This window comes from Triticum dicoccoides, chromosome 3A (assembly GCF_002162155.2).
Source record: "Triticum dicoccoides isolate Atlit2015 ecotype Zavitan chromosome 3A, WEW_v2.0, whole genome shotgun sequence".
NCBI lineage: Eukaryota > Viridiplantae > Streptophyta > Magnoliopsida > Poales > Poaceae > Triticum > Triticum dicoccoides.
This window is the reverse complement of record NC_041384.1, coordinates 38,553,443-38,570,188: the sequence shown is the minus strand read 5'-3', so window position 1 is coordinate 38,570,188 and position 16,746 is coordinate 38,553,443. Positions and strand designations below refer to the sequence as shown.

Genomic DNA, 16,746 nt, shown 5'->3' with positions numbered 1-16,746 from the left:
AAACGAAAAAACAAATGCAATCTTTTTGGAGAATTTTTGAGAATGCATAAGAGGCAAACAATAACCAAACGAAGATGCAAAGGAAAGGAAATGGAAGATCGATAGAAGACTTGTAATCTCGAAAGCATCTTGTTCAAAGATATAAATAAAGCAAAGAGCAATTCTGTAAATAGGTAGATATATATATATATAAACTCTCTCTCTCTCTCTCTCTCTCTCTCTCTCTCTCTCTCTCTCTCTGTAGATCATTATGTTCATGTGTGATGATATGCAATATCACTAAGGAGAGAAGTCACCTCGGTCTCGAGAGCTCTAGCTCTAGCTCTAGTCATAGGCCCTCTTGGCACTTCTTGAGACGATGGTCGGTCCATTGGGATGACCGTAGGATGCTCCGCATCATGTGCCTTTATCTAGCCAACTATACAATGTAGCAAGATGCTTTTGAATACCTAATCCTATTCAGGGATTTTCAGCTTCCCCAAGTATTATTTCAAGTCAGATTGGGTCATACCTTGCTTGGCTTGTATGGTTGTGCTTGGCAGCTCTTCTAGTTAGCCACGAGCTTCAGGCCCAAGCATATATCACCTAAACTTATATTTCTGTTTATTCTTGTTCTCAGCTGAGGTTTAAAGTTTAAACATCATGTTGCCATCGTCAAATCTAGTGTGTTCAGGATCCACCAGTGCTTCTGTTTTCCTTGAGATTGACAGCAGGAGATAGTGCGGACGTGACGGAAAATTCCATTTGGTCAGATTTAACAGATTTGCTAAGAAATTGCTCTATAATTTTTTGGCATTTGGGCTGGCAAAGTCAGCATGTTTCTTTTGAATAAACACAAAAGCATGGCCCGAACGTGGTTTCCATATATGCATCCGTTTGACCTATGGATGGTAAGGTTAATGCAATGCTTACTGTTTACTAATAATTCCAAAATAAACCATGCATGATGGTTTTCCCCTCTTGACAGTAGTACCAGGCTAAAAAATGAACAGAACTAGAACTTCAATTAATTTGTAAGAGACTAGGTAGTAGTAGTACATACCAGTACTCGGAAATTGAATTACAATCAGCTAATACCAGCTGCGAGATTCAATTCTACCAACAGCGCAACCAAACAAGTCATGCAACCTTAGGATCGGGCGCCACAAAATGTGTTAAAAGAAAGCTACCAATCAACAGAGATTTTCGCAAAGATCACAAGGTTTTCGCCACTCTCGTTTGCACGCAAACCAGAGAGTAGTGAAGGAGACCTCCAGCTGCTTCCAGGCAGCTGACATCCGCTGTCAACTTCAGCTTGCCCCCAACCACCAAGATGGTTGCTGACTCAAGATTCTGGGTCTGACTGTAGCGAAAAAAAAAATCATGACAGCAGATCAGAAATGAACAAATTAAGATGTGCAATCTAACGATTTCACGAAAGGCAAACATAAAACAAAATCTCAGTCTACATCAGCTTAAAGAATTTTGTTAGGCAACAAAATTAATCAAACAATACATTATGCTCATATACAGATTCCTTCTTTTTGGGGTAAGACTCAGTACAGGTACAATTTGCAAGGGACTAAACAAGCAAACAAGCAAGTCTGGTCCTATCAAACAGTCATCACTACATAGTATGTTAGGCTGTTTTTATGCTGACCGTTGAATTATTCAACACACAGATGCGGTCAACTTTGACTCTGATTCAACTTTGCAATCCCCTACCACTCTTCCATCCTGTTAGCTGTCACTCAGACTCTGACTCAAGTTTGCAATAGCGCTAGGAAACTCAGACTCTGATTCAAGTTAACGGGAGCAAGCAGAAAAAACAACAAATGGCACCGGCGAGTACCTCTTCGGCTCTCTGTCTCCTACCTCTCCTTCTCCTCGCTGCCACCAGCGAGGCCACCATATTCAGTATCATCAACCGATGCTCCTACACCGTGTGGCCAGCCGCTATTCCAGTTGGAGGTGGCGTGAAGCTCGATCCGGGGGAGACGTGGCTGCTGGACGTTCCCGCTGGCACCATGGGCGGGCGCATCTGGGCACGCACAGACTGTTCATTCCATGGCGAAGGCATAGGGTCATGCCAAACTGGCGGTTGCGGCGGCTTGCTCGTTTGTAAGGGGAATGGTCAACCGCCCAACACGCTGGGCGAATTCACGCTTGGCCAAGACCAAACGAATGACTTCTTCGACATCTCCCTCCTCGACGGCTTCAATGTGCCCATGGAGTTACTGCCGGTGCTGGTTCGGGGAAGGTCAGGGTGCGGCAAGGGGCTGCGCTGCGCAGCCAACATCACATCGCAGTGCCCAGGCGACCTGAAGGCTCCGGGGGGTTGTAACAACGCGTGCACAGTGTTCAAGCAGGACATATACTGCTTGAATGGAAGCACAATAAGCAGCCCCACAAATTACTCGAAATTCTTTAAGCGGATGTGCCCAGATGCCTACAGCTACCCCGACGATGGTTCCACCAGAACTTTCAATTGCCCGTCGGGGACCAACTACCAGGTCGTTTTCTGTCCCCTGATTAATCACACACTATCGCCTACAACTCAAAGTCCCCAGATTAATCAAGCACTGACGCCTACAGCTGAAAGTCCCCAGATTAATGCACTGTCACCTACAGCTGACAGTCCCCTGCCCGCGCCCCCGGCCGAGGTAACACCACCGACCCCAAGTACTCTGCCTGCAGCTATTGGGCCAACAAGCATGAAACCAAACCCCCCCCTCTGTAAGAAGAGTTGTCGCAATTCTAGCTCCGGTAGGTGGCTTCATTTTCCTCACCATCTTGTTCCTCGTCAGTTTCTTCATACGTAAACGAAGAACACAATGGCAGCATGGGATGGAACAAGAGGAAGAGTTTGGGGAGCTACAAGGAACACCAATGAGGTTCACATTTCAACAGCTAAAAGCAGCAACCGAGCAGTTCAAAGACAAGCTCGGGGAAGGAGGATTTGGGTCTGTTTTCAAGGGTCAATTTGCTGATGAAAGGATTGCGGTAAAACGTTTGGATCGATCTGGTCAAGGCAAAACAGAATTTTCGGCAGAGGTTCAGACAATTGGCAGCATTCATCACATTAACCTGGTGAGATTGATTGGCTTCTGTGCAGAGAAATCCCATAGGCTCTTGGTATATGAGTACATGCCCAAAGGATCCTTGGACAGATGGATCTATTGTCTGACATGACAATGATGCTCCTCCTCTACATTGGAGCACACGGTGCAAGATTATCACTCATATAGCTAAGGGCCTCACGTATCTTCACGAGGAGTGCACAAAACGAATTGCTCATTTGGATGTCAAACCACAAAACATCCTCTTAGATGACAACTTCAATGCTAAACTTTCTGATTTTGGACTATGCAAGCTCATTGACAGGGATATGAGCCAAGTGGTTACTAGAATGAGAGGCACACCTGGGTATTTAGCTCCTGAATGGTTGACATCACAGATCACGGAAAAGGCAGATGTCTATAGCTTTGGCGTTGTGGTCATGGAAATCATGAGTGGAAGAAAGAACCTTGACACTTCCCGGTCAGAGGAGAGCATTCATCTCATTACCCTATTGGAGGAAAAGGTGAAGAGTGATCGGTTGGTAGATTTGATTGACAATAACAGCACCGACATGCAAGCACACAAGCAAGATGTAATTCAGATGATGATGCTTGCAATGTGGTGCTTGCAGATTGATTGCAAAAGAAGGCCTAAAATGTCTGAGGTAGTAAAAGTATTGGAAGGTGCCATGAATATAGACATCAACATAGATCATAACTTTGTTGTGAATTCAGCAAATTTTGGTAGTGCTGGAAATGTGAGGTCTTCAGCTCCACCTCTAGCCTCAGATGTATCAGGCCGTAGGTGAAACGAGACAATCCTGACAAGGTAGCCAATTAGATTGTAAGTAGGGGATTCTCTTATGTAAAACAAAGCTATGGACTGCTGTATTTTCTCAAATTATTACAATCAGATGAACTTATTTGTATTGTTTTGTTCAGGTTTTCCTTGTAACACAAATCTGCTTTGAGCTATCATGGTTGAAATTAATAACAAGTTTTAAACTTCTCATATCTCCAATAAAGCAGAGAAATGCAGAGTAAAAGCAAATTGGCAATCTGAGGGACTAACTAATTGACATCAATCAGTTGGTATGTTAGTTACTACAAGTTCCTTTATGTTCTGCAGCATTTCCACTGCCTTTTTATGACGCTAGGTACGGCTTGATTTCCTCAAAACGATAAAAGATGGCTCAAACCTATTCTAAGCCGTTTTGAGAAAACTGTAAAATGCTACATGTATTGATATTGTTTGCCCTTTTTAACACTCCAGATAACCTAGAGTGTTGATAATAGATGAGATATGTATTTTTTCTTGTTTCCAATGACTGGGAGGATTTTGCTACATGTTCAATCCAAAGATTTCAGATATTTAGTTAAATTGTGAATAGGAGCTCATATTGAAGAGCAACTCAGATTGAGACTCAGCTTGCAAATGTAAGAAATTAGCTGTAAATTTCCTAGATTTGTCCAGTAAATACACCCATATATCATTTTCATCAATTCAGTGTCACACAGATCCTGGATATTGATCCATATTTCCTGGGCTCCCCCCAGAAGGTTCTTCTAACCCTAACACTATCCCAGCCCTGTAATTGTATTCGCCACGAGGGAGGCACTTCAAGGACCTGATCAATGTGAAGTCGATGTTGTTGCTTTAGTGCTGCAGAGATATTAAGATGCCTAGACCGCATTCTTTAGATATTGACCAGAGAACCCAAGATAGTGAGGCTCTGGCCATCCTTCTCTGTTGAACAGGAATCAGAGCCATGGTGAATAAGACATTTTGGTTAGTAAATACATCCAGGTCTTGAGCAGATTCCAAGCAGCCTCTGAGCCTCTGCAACATATGAATAACTAAATTTCATTGTTCTGTCCAGTTTCTTCCAATGGAAATCTGTTTCTAGTTATTGTACTTAAAATTAATAGCATGTTTAAAATTTTGTCCTTACAATGATCTACTAGGTTTGGGAAGGCAGGAAGTTCCTTTATTGATCTCTAAGCTCTCTTTGTTGCTTCAGAGATCCTATGTAGTACTCCAGTTTCATATGGAGTGGCCATCATTCAGATATAACAAAATTTCTTCTTTTGAGAAGAGGGGAAAAAATGTACTTTACACACACTTCTGCAATAGTAGAACTTCTGTTTCAGAAAAATGGCTGTTTTGTGGGGACTGCTGAAATTCAGAGTTTTTTGAAGAAAAAAAAATCTGCACAATGAGATATTTGGTATACAATGGTGACCAGAGGGCAGAGGAGGTAGTGATGTCTATGAAGTTCCTGTGTCTAAAAAGATTGCTCGGTTTCCTCAGAAGATGGAAAATATGGCATTCAATTGTTCAACCAGTCGTACTCAGAAATTTTTAAAGGCTATATAAATAGGAATTTGCTAAATGTAAACAAAGGAAGCATTTTTTTGTTCTGTTGGCAGCTAGATGGTTTTTCTATAATTTCAATCTAAATATTCAAGGTTTGTTCTGTGTGCTAGGGATGAAAGCATCATCACAATCACATTTCTTATTTTTTGTGGGGAATCATCACAATCACACTGACTGCAGCTACAGTAACAGTGCAATGCCTCACCAGAACAAAAATATTTTTCTGAACTTCGGAAAACTATACTACAAGTCAGATGTTAATAACAGCAGGGCATATGCTTGTGTTGGGATGGTGAGCAGGAGGAGGAACTCAGATGATGGCCCATGGTTTGATAGGCAAAATGAGCTTTGTGAGAAAAAGTTAATAACTGGACAAGAACTGGAATCAGTGAGTAAATTTGCCAAGTCTAACAATGACTGGTAGGCAATCAGCTCTGTTTCTGGGCCAGCCGATGAACCCAAGCCATGAAAATGTCCAACTACACTGTACTCGGTTACTCTTGGACTGTTAATTAGCTAGCCATATACTACATCACTACATCAGTTATGCTACTGACCATAATCCCATTTGGTTTTCCACTGACCATATAATGTAATGGCTTTGCACCAAATCATTGAATAATTTGCAACGGAGAGGCTGCTGCTTACATTGAACCGCCTGCGCCTGGTGTTCGCGTGGTTCATCACCGTCCTCATCCTTGACCTGCCATGCTTCTCCCTACCGAAGAACCCATGTGTGAGTCTTTTATCTTCGAATTGCTGCCTGAGAAAGTAATTAACACGGGAGTTGGCTAATTACCTCCACCGACGAGCGACGAGGACTGAGGGGGTCAAACCGAAGAAGGCAGCGACTAGGGACGGCGCGGCTGCTGGATGGGGCGCGGTGGAAAGATGTGGCACTGGGCACAAGGAATGGGAGGCAATGCCCTGCAGCCAGACGGCCCACTTCACCGGCGACTTCGCCGCGGATAGGGCTGCCGCCGGCAACGGTTGGTGGAGAAATGTTTCCCTTTTTTTTTTCTTTGAGCGTCGGAGGAGGAAGGCCCCTGGCTCGTGCGGGCATGGACAGCCCAGCCAAGTATGCAGCCCACGGATTGTCGCACCCAGATTTTTTTGTGTAGCTCTTCAGCTCTGTTTTTATTTCGGCTGTTTCTCTGATTTTAATGTATTCCAGCTGAAAAATGTTCAATAATTTTAAAATGTTCCTTTGAGCTCATTTGCTTCCGTTGAGCTCCACGTGTATTGCTCTTGAGCTCCACCTGTAGCGCAAATCTGGTTTGAGTAATCATGGTTGAAATTGAAAATTACTAACATGTTGTAAAATTCTCATTGCTCCAATAAAGCAGAGAAGTAAATGGGCAGTCCAAGGGACTAACTAACAAAAACCGATCAGTTGGTATATGTTAGTTACCGCAAGTGCCTTTATGTTCTGCAGCATGTCAAACTTGGTTTTTATGACATTAGGTACAGCTTGATTTCCTCAAAAGGAGAAAAGGTAGCTCAAACCTATTGTAAGCCGTTACAAGAAAACTGTAAAATGTACACTCATTGATAAATTTTTGCTCTTTCTTAAACATCCCAGATAACCAAAAAGTGTTGATAATTGATGAGGTGTTTATTCTTCCTTCCACTGACTGTGAAAGGATTTTGCTACATTTTCAATACAAAGAATTCAGATTCTTAGCTTGCAAAGATGTGAGTTGGAGGAGGAACTCAGATTAAAATTTAGCTTGCAAAGTTCATAACCTAACTGTAAATTGCCCAGATCTGTCCAGTAGCTACACACAAATATCATTTTCATCGATTAAGGTCACAGTGCCACACAGATCTTCGATCTTGATCCATATTTCCTGGGCTTTCCCCCATGAGGTTCTTCTAAACCTAACACTATCCCAGCCCTGTAACCGTATTTACCAGCGAGGGAGGCACTTCAAGGACCTAATCAACTGTTAACTCAAGGTTGCTGCTCCAGTACTCCAGAGATACTAAGATGCCTAGTTTGCATTCTTTACATATTGGCCAGAGAACCCAAGATAACAAGGCTCTGGCCATCCTTCTCTGTTGCACGGGAACCGCAGAACCATCATTGTGAATAAGACATTTTCGTCAGTAAAGACGTCTTGGTCTTGAGCTGATTCCAAGCAGCTTCTGAGCCTCTACAACAGACGAATAAGTCAATTTTATTGTTTTGTCCAGTTTCTCCCATTGCAAATCTGTTTCTAGTAATTGTACTTGAAATTTTCAACATGTGTGGAGAAAGCAGAGAGATGCACCGTATGAAAGCAAATTGGGACTTCGAGACACTAATAAACACCAAATGTTTAGTATCAACAAGTGCTTTTTGTACTAACAATAATCCACTAAGTTTGGAAAGGCAGGGAGTTCCTTTAATCATCTCTAAGCTCTCTTTGTTCCTTCACAGTTCCTATGTAATACTCCAGTTTTATATGGAGCGGCCATCATACAGACATAACAGAAAAAATCCAGAAGAGGGCAAAAAAATGGACTTTGCACACAGTTCTCCAATAGTGAAACCTCTGTCTAGAAAAATGACTCATTTTGTGGGGACTGCTGAAATTCAGAATTTTTTGAATGAAAAACTGCACAATGACCAGAGGGCAGAGGAGGTAGTGATATGCATCCTGTTCTTATGTCTAAAAAGATGGCTCGGCTTCCTCAAAAGATGGAAAATATGGCTTTCAACTGTTTAACTTGTCGTGCTCAGAAAATATTTAAATGCTACTCCCTCCGTCCCAAAATAAGTGTCGCTGATTTAGTACAAAATTAGTACGACTTTGTACTACATCAACGACACTTATTTGGAGACGGATGGAGTATAATAATTTCTGAACTTCGGAACAATATCTTTCAAGTCAGATGTTTACGGCTGTCGCACGGTTGTGTTGGAAATGCTGAGTAGGTGGAGCTCGGATGACGGTCCATGGGTTGATAACCAAAATAAGCTTCGAGACAAAATAATCACGGGGCAAAAACTAGAATCGGTAAGGAAGCTTGTCAACTATAATGATGCCTCCTAATGATTGGTTTTTCCTCTGCACCACCCGCCAACGGATGAACCCAAGCCATGAAAATGTCCAACTATACCAAGACATACAGAGATCACTACATCAGGAAGACATATAGACATCAGTACATCAGCTATGCCATGTTTAATCCCATTTGGTTTTCGGCTCACCATATAATGCAATGCCGTTGCACCAAATCATCGCGTAAATTGCAATATAGAGGTTATATTGACCTGCCTGACGCTTCATGTGGTTCATCCCAAACCTTATCCTTGACCTGCCATGCTTGTCCCTACTGAAGAACCCATGCGTGAGTGTTTCATCATCGAATTTCTGCCCGAGTGAGTAATTGATAAGGGAGTTTACCTCCAACGCGGTTCCCCTCGCTGGAGGCCGGCGATTAGGGGCGGCGCGGCTGCTGATGGAGCGCGGTAGAAATACGTGGTACTGGGCGCCAGATATGGCGACAGAAATGCCCTGCGGCCAGATGACCAACTTCACCGGCGACTTCGCCGCGGATGGGGGCGCCGCCGGCAATGGCTGGAGGAGAAAGGTTAATTCTTTTTGAGACAAAAGTTATTCTTTTTTTTTTGAGCAACTGCATCCTTTATTAACAGTTCAAACACATGGGAATACAGATAATATCGGGCAAAATGCCAAGCCACACATGACGCCCGGGGCTAAGGGAAGCAGCTGCCTTTGCTAAGGCATGTGCTTCACCGTTGTGCTTCCTACTCTCATGAAGAAACTTTACATCGTGGAATTGACTCCTCTGGTACTTGATGTCTTGTAGGATGGAGAAATATCGGCAGGGAACTTCCTCTTGAATATTCATCACTACTTCCAAGCAGTCCGAGGCCACACACAAAGAAAAGACCTGCAAATCAGAGGCGAGGGAGAGGGCCTCGCAACAGGCCTGTGCTTCGATAATCGTTGGATCAAGGCGGCCTTCGTGGATGATGGCCGAGGCACCTAGAAAGTTGCCGCGTTTATCCCTGCATATCACTGCTGCTGCTGCCCGATCTCTGATCTTCGAAAAGCTGCCATCAAAATTCATCTTGACATCATGATGCTCCGGCGGGAGCCACGCAGCCGAAGGCGGACCCCCATGGCCATCTCTAGTCACATGCAGGTCCCTGGAATTCACATGCAGGTCCCTGGAAGTTACATGTAGGCCCTTGGGGTGTACTTTCTTGTCTGGCAACATCTCGAGCTCTGCTAGAAACTTGTAGATGAAAGTATGGGTACTCAGTGGGCTCTGGTACTAGTTGTCATGGATGGCTCTGCACCTCGCCCACCATATGGCCCACATTGTAACCAATACACGTGCTAGATCAGCCGAAGGTAGGGTATCAACCAACCAAAGCATCCAAAAGCTTGCCGTCCTTCTCCTTGTTTGATATTATTGTTTCCGTCAGGTCCTCATCGGAGAGGGCCCAAACACATCGGGCCATGCGGCAATCAAAGAGGGAATGGCGCCATGTATCGACCGCCGCGTGACAAATCGCACACTCAGCAGAATCAGCCATACTTCGGTGTTTTCGGACATCCCCGGTAGGGATCGAACTCTTGGCCAACCTCCAGGCGAAAACCCGTACTTTCGAGGGCACTGCAGCACCCCAGAGTCTGGCCCAAGACCGGCGATCAGCATCGACGTGCGAGTGCTCCTCATTGTGTTCGAGCCAGTCTGTACGTTGCTGTTTTGTAGAGGATAAGAGCTTGTAGGCCGACCTTACCATGAAAACGCCCTTGCCCTCATAATGCCACGCCCAGAAGTCGTCGCGGACTCGAGAGCTGAGAGGGATATTGAGGATCGCTTCCTTGTCCATTGTATAGAAGTATGTTTCAAGCACATCGACATCCCATGAAAGGGTGACAGGGTTGATGAGTTCTGACACCATCTGTGGAGGGTTAGACGTCTTCGGGCACACCGATCGGAGCTTAAAATCTCGTGGTATCCAATTGTCCACCCAAATGTTGGTGTCCTCGCTAGAGCCAATACATTTCACGAGCCCCAATTGTAGTGTGTCTCGTCCTTCTATCAAGGAGTGCCAAACTTGTGACGGGTTCCTGCCTAGCTCAACTTCAAGGATTGACGAGGCGGGATAATAAACAGCCTTGAGAATTCGAGCGCTCAGGGAATTTGGTTCCTGGAGGAGACGCCACGCTTGCCTCGCAAGCAGGGCTAGGTTAAAAAGCTCAATGTCACGGAATCCCATGGCCCCCATGAATTTCGGCTATGTCATGACTTCCCAGGAGACCCAGGCAGTTTTCCTCTCGCCATTTTTAGATCCCCACCAAAACTTCCGCAAGATGCCGTTGATGTGGTGGCACAAGCCTCTCGGAAGCTTGAAACAGGCCATGGAATATGTGGGAATTGCTTGAGCCACAGACTTGATGAGCACCTCCTTTCCTCCCACAGAAAGTGCTTTCTCCATCCAGCCTTGTACTTGCTTCCAAATCCTGTCCTTCAAATATTTGAAAGATCCCTCCTTGGCTCTGCCCACATCGGCAGGAAGTCCAAGATATTTTTCGGAAAGCTTTTCATTTTGAACTTGAAGAAGTTGTTTTATCTCTTGCCTTGAGGATTCAGAACAGCCCTTACTAAAAAATATGGAGGATTTCTCCTTGTTAACACGCTGCCCTGATGCCGCGCAGTATTTTTGAAGAAGGGTATCCACTCTGTTTGCCATCTCCGGTGTAGCATTTAAGAATAAGAGACTGTCAGCTGCAAAAAGCAAGTGATTTACCTGTGGTGCACCAGCCGCCACCGTGATTCCATTCACAATCTCATCAGGGTTTGTGGATTTCAGGAGGCAAGAGAGCCCTTCAGCAGCTAAAAGAAATAGATATGGAGATATAGGGCAGCCCTGTCTGAGGCCTCGGGAGGGCATGAACTCCTCCTGTTTGCCTCCGTTGAAGATAACCGAAAAAGAGACAGATGTGACACACCTCATGACTGTTTGTGTGAAATGTGGGCTGATGCCCAATTTGAGCATAACCCTCTCCAAATAATTCCATTCGAGCCTGTCATAAGCCTTCATTATATCAAGTTTTAAGGCACAGTACCTGTTACCCTTTAGCTTCCTTGTTTTCATATAGTGGAGACACTCATAGGCTGAAATGAAGTTGTCCGTAATAAGACGTCCTGGTACAAATGCTGACTGTTCTTCGGAGATGATATGGAGGAGAATAAGCTTGAGCCGGTTTGCCAATGCCTTGTAAATCACATTGCAGAGGCTTATCGGTCGAAACTGTGCTAATTTTTTTGGACTAGCAATCTTGGGAATTAAAACAATGAACGTTTTGTTGATCTCCTCCGGGGAATCCTCTCCATTAAGAACTCGAAGCACCATAGCAGTAACCTCATCACCACACAACTCCCAGTGTCGTTGGAAAAAGTGTGCAGGGAAACCGTCAGGCCCAGGGGCCTTGGTTGGGAACATCTGGAATAGAGCAGTTTTTACCTCAGCATTGCTATACTGTGCATTTAGTGAAGCGTTCATGGAAGCGTCCACTCTTGAGGGTATGTGCGAAAGCACTTCCTCAATGCCCACCGTGTTCTCTGAGGCATACAAGTTGCTGTAAAAGGATGTGGCCATGTCCGACATCTCATGCTCATCCGTACAGGTAGAGCCGTCCGGCCGTTGCAGCTCAACAATGCGGTTCTTGGCCTTGCGAGCGCTCGCCTTGCGATGGAAAATTTTTGTGTTGCTGTCTCCTTCCGCAAGCCACTGAATTCGCGCCCTCTGGCGCCACATAATCTCTTCCCTCAGACAGAGTTCTATCATGCGGGTTTCCACCCGCTCCTCTTCATCCGACGGTCCCGTGCGATTAGGAAGTGAACGCAGCTCCTCTAATTGCTTGCGTAGACAGCGGAGCTCGGCCCGGACTACACCGAAAGTGGTTTTCCCCCAGCTTTGCAGCCTGTCGGCTAACACCGACAACTTGTCTGACAATTCTGTGACTGTTTGCGCTCTTCCCGTTGAATTCCATGCCTCGGTGAGCATGTCTTCGAAACGTGTGTCCCGCTCCCACATGCACTCATAGCGAAATTGTTTCTGTTTTGCCCGCACACATGCAGCATTCTGGTCAGTCTCCAGGAGGATCGGGCAATGATCAGATTTTGCTGCGGTAAGGTGCTCAACTGAGGCGAACGGGAAAAGAGTAGACCAGCAAGGTGATGCCAAAGCTCTATCCAACCGAACACGACAATAATGTCCCCCGGCTACCTTCTTCTCCCAGGTCCAGTCGAGGCCGCGGTAGCCCAAGTCCGCTAGACCACACACATCGACTGCTTCCCGGAAGGCTTCGATCTGAGAGCTGTCGCGTTCATTGGGACCATGTTGCTCTTCAGGCCGCAGAATCTCATTAAAGTCGCCTATACACATCCACGGGAGGGTGCTCTCCCCCCTCAGGCCTTTCATAGTATTCCATGTCTTGTAGCACAGACTTCTCGTCGCTTCCCCATAAAAACATGTCATCCTTCATTGCTCCCTCCCGGGTTCCTTAACCCAGGTGTCAACATGATACTCGGAATAATTTTTTATTTCAACATCCAAAGAGTTCTTCCAAAAGATACAAAGGCCGCCACTGCGACCACTACTCCCTACTCCAAAATTGAAATCAAAACCTAAAGATGTCCGAAGACCTTCCACACGACTCTTCTGCAACTGAGTTTCAACTAAACATAAGATAGATGGCGAACTAATCTCCACGAGGTCGCGGAGTTCACGAACTGTCGCGGGATCGCCTATCCCGTGGCAGTTCCAGCTCAAGATTTTTATTGGGCCTGGCGGCACTCCGAGTCGGAGCCCACCACTGATGCCATCTTGTTTGTGTTCTGCTTCTTGGGTGAGGTTGTTGTCTTTGCCTTCTTGGATTCTCTGGGAGATACGTACTGTGGGGGTAGTGGAGGGACAATCACCAAAGACTGATTCTTGTCCCCCAGACTTGTCATGCCCGCGTCAGGTACCTTTGGTTGCTGGTCTTGGCCCTGTGTATCAGACAGGTTGAAATCAGATTTCTACGGGCCCCTAATGGCTCACCTTGATCTTTCCCCTTGGTGTCGATCGGCTTCAAGGGGCTGGTAACATCTTCTTCTCCCTCTTCTGCATCCGAGAGACCCGCCTCCTGAGATGAGCGTTTACGCACTTGAGATGTTTGGCGGGTTGGTGCAGCACCCCAGCCTGATCTTCCTCTGCCTCGGCCCCCAAAGCAGCCTCCTCGAGGAGCTCGGCCACCTGGCTGCTCCTGGGGTATCTTCCTTCGCTACGCCAGCATCCAGCCACCCCATTGCTTGTCCTTCACCTCCCAAACTCCATCTCCACACTCCTCATGGTTGTGACCCATGAGACCGCAGACTTGGCAAAAATAGGGTATCTTTTCATACTTGACAGGGAGGAATTTCCTGCCTTCACCTGCCACACTCAACGGAGTCACCCTTGTAAGGGGTTTATTGACCAGAACCCTAGCACGGACCCGTACATAGTCACCCTCATAGTAAAGTCTAGGTGAAAGTTGTGTTTCCTTAACCCGGCTGATCCGCCATGCTAGTTGATCAACTACCTCGATCTTGCGATACAATTCTGGAATATTGTGGATCTGCGCCCATACATACAAGCCATCGAAGACGAAAGATGCTGGATCTTGCTTTCCGTCATAATCCTCAATGAGCATACCCATCCCCCTGAATAACCAGGGTCCTCCATGAACAACCTTCTTCCAATCTCCCAAGCAGAACATCTGAAAGATGTAAAGGTTCTCACCCGCTTCTCTGTACTTTGGCACTTGTGCTAATCCCCAGATGGATTTCATGGTCTCAAACATCGATGATGAGTTGAACTGTCGGGTCGTGTTAACCTTCCCGATCGCCAGCCAACGCGCATCGGCTGCGTACTTCTTTGTTTCCTCCTCTCCCACGATCACATCATCAAGTTCATCATCCTTGAGGTCCAAGTGCTGCAGCATCTCCTCCAGCTTCTTCCCCGACCAACCTGCGGAGGACGATCCTGCTTCGGCCGCCATCTAGGGTTTACCCTCGAAACAGCTCGCCAAGTCAGGCCAAACAGCTAGCCTGTCCTCTCCCTCCGTTCGCCAGCACCAGGGCGGGCTCGAGCGGGAACACACCGGCGGTAGATGGACGGAAACTCTAGACGGCGATGGGCGGCGCCGCCAGAGGCGTGAAACCCTAAACTCGAGGGCAGGTACTTGTCCTTTTAGTTATTCTTTTCTTGAGCGCAGGCCCCTGCCTCATGCGGGCGTATATGGCCCGATCTATGCAGCCCATGGAATGTCACAACCCCTGATAAAAAAGCTCTCTTTCTATACCCCTCAAAAGAAGCTCTCTTTCTATGTATCCCTCATAAACACCTCAAAAAAATATGCCTAAAAAAGCACTAAAAAAGCTCTGTTTCTATTTCAGCGATTTTTCTAGCTGGTTTTTTTTTATTTCGGTCAGTTTATTCAAATTTAAAAATGTCCACGAGTTAAAAATATTTTTCTACTTATAAAACTTCATAAATTCAAATTATTTAAATTAATTCAAAATGTTCACAAGTTTTTAAAAATATTCATGAATTTAAAACTAAAAATAGAATAATAGGACAATGAAAATATGAACCGCTTATCTGGAGTGAAAGATTTGTCCATTGTATCACGTGCCAAGTGAAATGAGTAAAAGATTTGTATGTTGAATCTTTCTAAATTAGTACAATCTAAAGCCGCTTCTCTTGAGTTAATTTTACATACAAAATGTTTTAACATTACAAACCTTCTTGCTCTACAGCAGAACTTAATTTATTCGTTAGTATATAAATTAAGAGTTCATACATCACAAAAAAAAGAACTTAATTTATTCTATAGGCTCTTAATGACAGCCACATTAAGAGTTCATACATCACAGGCCGGGTCTAAAGCTTTTTCTTTTCTTTTGTTGAAAGATGCAAAAGCCTTGCCTGTGTCTGAGCATGACCGCGTGAGTGTATGGCTCGACGATATGGAGCAGCGAAGAAGATGGCGTTGGTCCGTTGTGCACAGGTGGTCCGCAGGAAAGCGATGGCCCGTCGAAGCTAGTGTGGAAACCTGTGGAGCCGGAGGGCCCGTCATACGGCAGGGAGGGCGCCTGCTGGTCCGCGGCCATGGTGTAGACTGGCGGCGGTGACGTCCCGGCCAACCAGGCCGGAAGCTGGGACGGCGAGGGCGGGTACCGCACTTGCTGAATTGGCACACCCGCCGGCGCGGTTGTAGTCAGCCCGGTGCTGGGCTACGGAGGCGCCGGCAGCGGCAGCAGCTGCTGCCTGGAAACGGCAGAGGCGGCGGGCGCGGCGATGGCCGCGGCCAACCATCACTAGTAGAAAATAGGGCTATGGTCCAGGCCGGCTCAGCCCATTAGTCCCGGTCCAGTCTAGAACCGGGACCAATGTAGGCATTGGTCCCGGTTCGTGAGCCCAGGGGGCCGGCCGGGCCACGTGGGCCATTGGTCCCGGTTCATCTGGACCTTTTGGTCCCGGTTGGTGGGACGAACCGGGACCAATGGGCCTCGCTCCTGGCCCACCACCATTGGTCCCGGTTGGTGGCTTGAACCGGGACCAAAGGCTTCCCTTTAGTCCCGGTTCATGTCATCAACCGGGACCAATGAGGTGCCTATATATACCCCCTCGCGCAAGAGCAGAGCACAGTGCTCTGTTTTTTCTGGCCGAGGGGGAGAGGGCTTTGTGGTGCTCTAGATCACCTCCTATGCACATGAGGTGTTCGATGGAATGCTCGAGCCACACTACTTAAGCTTTCTCCTCTTGAAGCTCGACCTCCAAGCTCCATTTTCCTCGAGATTTGTCTAGATTTAGCGGTCCGTCACGCCCCATCCCCGTCTTCACCGCCGTCGATCACCCGCGCCGATCTCATCACCGACACCACCGTGGTGAGCCTCTTGTTCTTATCTTCTTTCTGAAAGGAAAAATATTCTTACTTGTATGTTTAGATAGATACTTGTATTATTTTCTTACATTTATTATTGCATCTTATATAGTGCGATGGTTTCGGTATCCGCCCCTGTCGGCCCTCGTCCTGTCTATGATTCGGATTTGGTATGTATATTATCTTTATAACTATTGGTTCATTTATTGTTTATGAAAATTATGCCGACCAATGTGACATAGATTTTATGTATCTAGGATGTATGTGACTCGGAAATGCCAACCGACCCTATTGTCGAGAGGTTAAATTTAGTTGAAGAAGAAAACAATTTGTTGAAGGAAAAAATAAAAAAAAATTGAGGAGGAGAAGATGATATTGGAGTTGCATGTTG

The 16,746-nt window shown here is 46.0% G+C and overlaps 2 long non-coding RNA genes and 1 pseudogene across 4 annotated transcripts; 1 reads left to right on the top strand and 2 right to left on the bottom strand.

The window, feature by feature from the left end:
• Nucleotides 1-981: 981 nt before the first annotated feature.
• On the bottom strand, nucleotides 982-6,665 carry LOC119266907. 3 transcript variants are annotated; one of them, XR_005132195.1, is made up of 4 exons: nucleotides 6,215-6,665; nucleotides 6,064-6,133; nucleotides 4,667-4,878; nucleotides 982-1,342 (listed from the first exon to the last, which is right to left on the bottom strand). It is a non-coding gene; the product is annotated as an uncharacterized LOC119266907 (long non-coding RNA). The 3 variants fall into 3 exon arrangements; XR_005132194.1 differs by lacking the exon at nucleotides 4,667-4,878 and having other exon boundaries at nucleotides 6,215-6,654; XR_005132193.1 differs by lacking the exon at nucleotides 982-1,342 and having other exon boundaries at nucleotides 4,437-4,878; nucleotides 6,215-6,655.
• On the top strand, nucleotides 1,806-3,857 carry LOC119266906 (annotated as a pseudogene).
• A 145-nt stretch (nucleotides 6,666-6,810) lies between the features above and the next one.
• Nucleotides 6,811-9,024, bottom strand: LOC119271122. Its single transcript, XR_005134425.1, has 3 exons — nucleotides 8,808-9,024; nucleotides 8,612-8,736; nucleotides 6,811-7,571 (listed from the first exon to the last, which is right to left on the bottom strand). It is a non-coding gene; the product is annotated as an uncharacterized LOC119271122 (long non-coding RNA).
• Between the last annotated feature and the right edge of the window lie 7,722 nt (nucleotides 9,025-16,746).